Source organism: Oryzias melastigma, linkage group LG13 (genome assembly GCF_002922805.2).
Source record: "Oryzias melastigma strain HK-1 linkage group LG13, ASM292280v2, whole genome shotgun sequence".
In the NCBI taxonomy this organism is placed as follows: Eukaryota; Metazoa; Chordata; class Actinopteri; order Beloniformes; family Adrianichthyidae; genus Oryzias; species Oryzias melastigma.
Genome location: NC_050524.1, coordinates 33,819,138 through 33,824,914, shown reverse-complemented (window position 1 = coordinate 33,824,914; position 5,777 = coordinate 33,819,138). Strand labels below are relative to the sequence as shown.

At 42.1% G+C, this 5,777-nt stretch overlaps 6 non-coding genes across 6 annotated transcripts; all 6 read left to right on the top strand.

The window, feature by feature from the left end:
• The first annotated feature begins 1,706 nt into the window (after positions 1 to 1,706).
• trnai-aau lies at positions 1,707 to 1,780 on the top strand. Its single transcript has one exon. It is a non-coding gene; the product is annotated as a tRNA-Ile (tRNA).
• Positions 1,781 to 2,639: 859 nt separating this feature from the next.
• trnav-cac lies at positions 2,640 to 2,712 on the top strand. Its single transcript has one exon. It is a non-coding gene; the product is annotated as a tRNA-Val (tRNA).
• Positions 2,713 to 3,088: 376 nt separating this feature from the next.
• On the top strand, positions 3,089 to 3,161 carry trnav-aac. The gene has a single exon. It is a non-coding gene; the product is annotated as a tRNA-Val (tRNA).
• A 133-nt stretch (positions 3,162 to 3,294) lies between these two features.
• On the top strand, positions 3,295 to 3,368 carry trnai-aau. The gene has a single exon. It is a non-coding gene; the product is annotated as a tRNA-Ile (tRNA).
• A 299-nt stretch (positions 3,369 to 3,667) lies between these two features.
• Positions 3,668 to 3,740, top strand: trnav-cac. The gene has a single exon. It is a non-coding gene; the product is annotated as a tRNA-Val (tRNA).
• Positions 3,741 to 4,116: 376 nt separating this feature from the next.
• Positions 4,117 to 4,189, top strand: trnav-aac. The gene has a single exon. It is a non-coding gene; the product is annotated as a tRNA-Val (tRNA).
• Positions 4,190 to 5,777: the final 1,588 nt, after the last annotated feature.

Here is a 5,777-nt window from a genome sequence, read left to right as displayed (position 1 = left end):
AGTTTGGATGGAGAGATAGATAGCATCATGCTCTCCAGCTCCTCATCATCTTCCATCTCTACAGAAGACACAGAAAAGATGGGAAACGTCCTTTCTTCCATGTTCAGTGTTTACTAACATTACCATTAACATACCTGGAGGATTTGAAGGTTTTTGAACCGGAGGCTCAGAAGAACTCTGAGTCCCAGCTTTCTTCTTCAGGTACTGCTGGAGCAGGAACATTTTGCTGCCTGGAACACACTGCTTCCTCAGGATAAATGCCGCGTACTCATCTTCTCTCCTCTCCCAGATATCTCTCCAGGACTTTTTGGAGTGGACGCCAAACCCAACCAGCCGGTTGTCCTCACTAGTCGCAGGTGGTTCCAGGGATCTTTCAGCTAAATAGCTCTTCAAATCTTGGATTTCATTAAAGTTTCTGGAATAGTCCAGAAATGAAAGGAGACTGTCCTTCTTGGGTCCCTCAGCATGAAACTGTCCAGCCCTCTCCTCTTCTTCAACTTTATTAATTAAATAAATCGTGTAGCCAATATCATTCTCCAGCAGCCATCGAAAGGACTTCCCCTTGTATTTCCCAAATTGAAGAATGTACTCCCCCAGCACCTCCTGCCTGTCAGATGCGTCTCCGCCTCTAAGGAAGACTATAGACAGGGCATTCTCCTTGACTTTGTCTTCTCTCAGGGGGGCTGACTTGTCCTGGAGCTCTGGGTTACCTTTGATCACCATGGCTTCGTCTGATGGGTCCTGCCTCAGAAACCCAGTTGGGCCTCGTCTGAAGCAGATGCCGACCTTTCCAGGAAAAAATATTTTTTTCCTCATTTTGGAGCTCTGTAACCAAATATGAATTTTGTATGATTGATGGCTGAAATAAACCGGGTCTATTGTAACTCAACAATGTTATTACATAGCATATTCCCTATAAAGCTATTTATCTTTGGTAAAATTAAAAATGTAAAAGAAAAAAAAAACACAATATGCATTTTGTGTGGTTGATGGCTGAATTAAACCAGGCCTATTGTAAATCAACAATGTTATTACATAATATCTTCCCTAGAAAGTTATTTACCTTTGGTAAAATAAAAAAAGTAAAAATAAATAAATAAATGAATGAATAACATACACTGAGACGTTTTACCTCTTATTATCCGAGGTCCGGTCAACTTCTGTCCGCGCGTGGGAGTTGCAGGACTTTTGCAAGCCAGCAACGACGGGAAATGAGCTCTTTCAATAAATTTTGTCCAGTTGATTTTTTTTACTCACGTCAGACGCTGACCTCTGGCGAATATCAGATGATTCTTGCTGTTTAAAACTTGAATTCGTAACGATGGCGATCTGATCTAGCCTAGCCGTAAAATGGTGGTTCTTCTTCCACTGCAACCTGTTGGCCAAAACATCCTTACCTCTACGGCATTGGGGAGAGAGCGCCCCCCTAAATCCAGCTAACGGTAAAAAAGTATATTACATCCGTAGTGTTAAGAACTACCATAGAAAATGAATGGGAAAAGTTAAGAGAGTTAGGCTTAACTATTTTCGGCTCCCGCGCGGGAGGTCCCCAGCTCGAAACTGGGCAGAAACATGTCATTTTCTTTTTTTAAGTTGCAGATCAGAAAGAATTTGACATTCTTGCAGCACAGCTTCTCTCCCAACATTTCTCTGTCTATCATGTATTTGCTCCAACCGGTGGCACAACTACCCAGGTCTTTTCCACTGGCCAGTTAGCTCAGCTGGTCAGAGTGTGGTGCTAATAACACCAAGGCTGTGTGTTAAATCCCCATACTGGCCAAAACATGATATGGCACCATTTGATGACTGTTCAGTCGTTCAAACCAACTTGTTATTGTAGCAGAGCAGCAGGCTGGGTGGTGGTCTATGTGGTGTTGGTTTGGGTTACTTTTGTCCTCAGCAATCTTAGATTGCTGGGTTTTGTTGTGTTAGTTTGGGGTTGGGCCTTGGTAGTTCTGATTTGCGGGCTTTGTTTAATTTGTGTTCTTCAGGTAGTTTTGTTTAGGCAGCCCTTAGCAGGGAGCTGCTGACTCCGACGGTCGTCATGGCTGGGTCAGCAGTCTCCCTGGTTTCTTTTTCTTTTGGCCAGGGTCCCAACTCTGTTTTGGTTTGTTCTTTTTACCTTAACCACTAATTTCTTTGCTTCATTTCAGGACACAGGTTTTCTGTTTATTTAAATAAACTGTGTTCCTTTTATGTTGGTTGTCCAGTTTTAATGTTATTGTCCCCTCGGATAGAAATCCGAGAAAATCTAGAAAATCTAATCCATTATATCCCCTAGACTCCGGGCCAAGTTGCCACTGGGCACGTAACACATGGGTTCAATCCCCATACTGGCCAAAACATGATATGGCACCATTTGATGACTGCCCATTATCCACTCTCCTGAATCGGGCAGAAGGATGGCTCAAATTCTTGGATTCTTAATGACTTGCTATCTCTGCATAATTCTTCCAGATTTTGGTTAGAGATCCCCACTGCTTGTGAACCTAAAGACCTTCATTCAGTCGTTCAACCCAACTTGTTAGTGTACAGGATCACATAGCTTTTGGAGTGGCTCAAATTCAGGCCTTTCAGACATGTTGTTTTCTCTAAAGTCTCTCACAAAGTCCAATTTTGGGGATGCATGTCTAAACAGTGTTTCTGTAGTGTAGTGGTTATCACGTTCGCCTCACGCGCGAAAGGTCCCCAGCTCGAAACTGGGCAGAAACATTTCTCTTCTGTTTCAACCCAAAGAGAAATGACTGAAGATTTAACAACCAAGCCAATACATAAAAAAATATTTTTGCCAAAAGCTTAACAACCAAAAAACTTTGAGACAACTAGCTGAAGGTCAACAAAGTCTTTTCAAAAACTATGTAAAAAGGATCTTTGTCGCTAAATTCAAAAATAGATAAACTTGTATATCCAATTAATTGCTAAATTGTAGGCTAAAGTTTAAAAGGGATATTTCTAAGAGAAATCATTAGAACCTGATGATGAATGGGAAAGGATGCTGGACCGTCTCCGGCTTTTTGCACATTGTTTTGTCCATCTTTTTGTCTAACTATGTCACAAAGTCTCGTAAGTGAATAGTTTTGTCGCAAAGGTTTCTGTAGTGTAGTGGTTATCACGTTCGCCTAACACGCGAAAGGTCCCCAGCTCGAAACTGGGCAGAAACATGTCATTTTCTTTTTTTAAGTTGCAGATCAGAAAGAATTTGACATTCTTGCGGCACAGCTTCTCTCCCAACATTTCTCTGTCTATCATGTTTTTGCTCCAACCGGTGGCACAACTACCCAACTCTTCTCCAACGGCCAGTTAGCTCAGCTGGTCAGAGCATGGTGCTAATAACGCCAAGGTCGTGGGTTCAATCCCCATACTGGCCAAAACATGATATGTCTCTATTTGATGACTGCCCATTATCCACTCTCCTGAATCGGGCAGAAGGATGGCTCAAATTCTTTGGATTCTTAATGACTTGCTATCTCTGCATAATTCTTCCAATGTTGGTTAGAGATCCCCACTGCTTGTGAACCTGAAGACCTTCATTCAGTCGTTCAACCCAACTTGTTAGTGTACAGGATCACATAGCTTTTGGAGTGGCTCAAATTCAGGCCTTTCAGACATGTTGTTTTCTCTAAAGTCTCTCACAAAGTCCAATTTTGGGGATGCATGTCTCATCAGTGTTTCTGTAGTGTAGTGGTTATCACGTTCGCCTCACACGCGAAAGGTCCCCAGCTCGAAACTGGGCAGAAACATTTCTCTTCTGTTTCAACCCTAAGAGAAATGACTGAAGATTTAACAACAAAGCCAATACATAAAAATATATTTTTGCCAAAAGCTTAACAACCAAAAAACCTTGTGACAACTAGCTGAAGGTTAACAAAGGCTTTTCAAGAACTATGTAAAAAGGATTATTGTTGCTAAATTCCAAAATAGATAAACTTGTATATCCAATTAATTGCTAAATTATAGGCTAAAGTTTACAAGGGATATTTCTAAGAGAAATCATTAGAACCTGATGATTAATGGGAAAGGATGCTGGACCGTCTCCGGCTTTTTGCACATTGTTTTGTCCATCTTTAGGTTTAACTATGTCACAAAGTCTTGTAAGTGAATAGCTTTGTTGCAAAGGTTTCTGTAGTGTAGTGGTTATCACGTTCGCCTAACACGCGAAAGGTCCCCAGCTCGAAACTGGGCAGAAACATGTCATTTTCTTTTTTTAAGTTGCAGATCAGAAAGAATTTGACATTCTTGCGGCACAGCTTCTCTCCCAACATTTCTCTGTCTATCATGTTTTTGGTCCAACCGGTGGCACATACCCAAGTCTTTTCCACTGGCCAGTTAGCTCAGCTGGTCAGAGGGTGCTGCTAAAAACCCCAAGGTTGTGGGTTCAATTCCCATACTGGCCAAAACATGACACGGCACCATTTGATGACTGCCTATTATGCTCTCCCGGAATCTGACAGAAGGATGGCTCAAATTCTTTGGATTATCCTTAATGACTTGCTATCCCTGCATAATTCTTCCATATGTTGGTTAGATATCCCAACTGCTTGTGGACCTAAAGACCTTCATTCAGTCATTTAAAACCAACTTGTTAGTGTACAGGATCACATAGCTTTTGGAGTGGCTCAAATTCAGGCCTTTCAGACATACCTCTCTAAAGTCTCTCACAAACTGCATTTTTGGCGAAGCGTCAGTCAGGGTTTTGGATTTCTTGGACAAGAGGGGGCTCTCTATTTTAAACAGAAGGGATGAGGAGATATTTTTTCCAGTTCTAATAGACAGTCTATGGTCTCTTCCAATACTCTTGTGACAACAAGTAAAGAAGTTTGTTTGGACGATATGTAGCTTAAAATAAATAAGCTCATATTTTCTGTATTTTCCCACCAATAACCGTTTTGTATCAGTATTTGCTACTCACAGCAACAGAAGAAGAAGCGCCGTTCAAAACAAACATGGAGGAGAATCATATTGTTGCTGACAATGCGACGTGCTTACTAATGCTTTTGTAGAGCCTTTCAAAATAAACAGACCAGATTTACTGTTAATGTTTTCATGTAGCGATGATGCTGAAAACTTGTCGTTAGCTTGTCTCTCGCATGACGCAAGCATCCAGTATATGAACACATTTTTTGACAAACGTTGACCATTGAATGTGACACACCGTAAAAGAGGCAGTGGATGCTAAGAAAGAGCCAACGGACAGCTTTGATACGGGAAACACTTTCAATGTGAATGCAGCACTGCACTGGGCTCGGTGGATTTGCTCAGAAACATTGCAATTTTCTATTTTTGTTATACTTTTATTTATGTTTTTTTCTTCTTAATGGTGCATACACACATAATGTAGCCACAAGGGGGCCCAAGCCAGGGTCTCATTGTGCCGGTCCCAAGCCCGGATAAATACAGAGGAAATCCATACCGGATCGGTCGAGGCCCGGGTTAACAACGACCACCATCGGTGCTGTTCACCGACTTGGTGCCGGTGGAAATTGGACTACTGTTGGTGGAAAAAGGAAAGGAGGAAGGCGGGTTCGTAGGGAGAGAGAAGAGGAAAGTCACTAGTGTTGGACTGAGAGTTGGGACTTTGAATGTTGGAACGATGACAGGAAAGGGTAGAGAGTTAGTGGACATGATGCAGAAGAGAAAGGTAGACACACTGTGTGTCCAGGAGACCAGGTGGAAAGGTAGCAAGGCAGATGGGAGATGTGCAGAGTTGTGGTAACTACAGAGGAATAAAGCTGATGAGCCATACAATGAAGGTGTGGGAAAGAGTTTGGAAGCCAGAC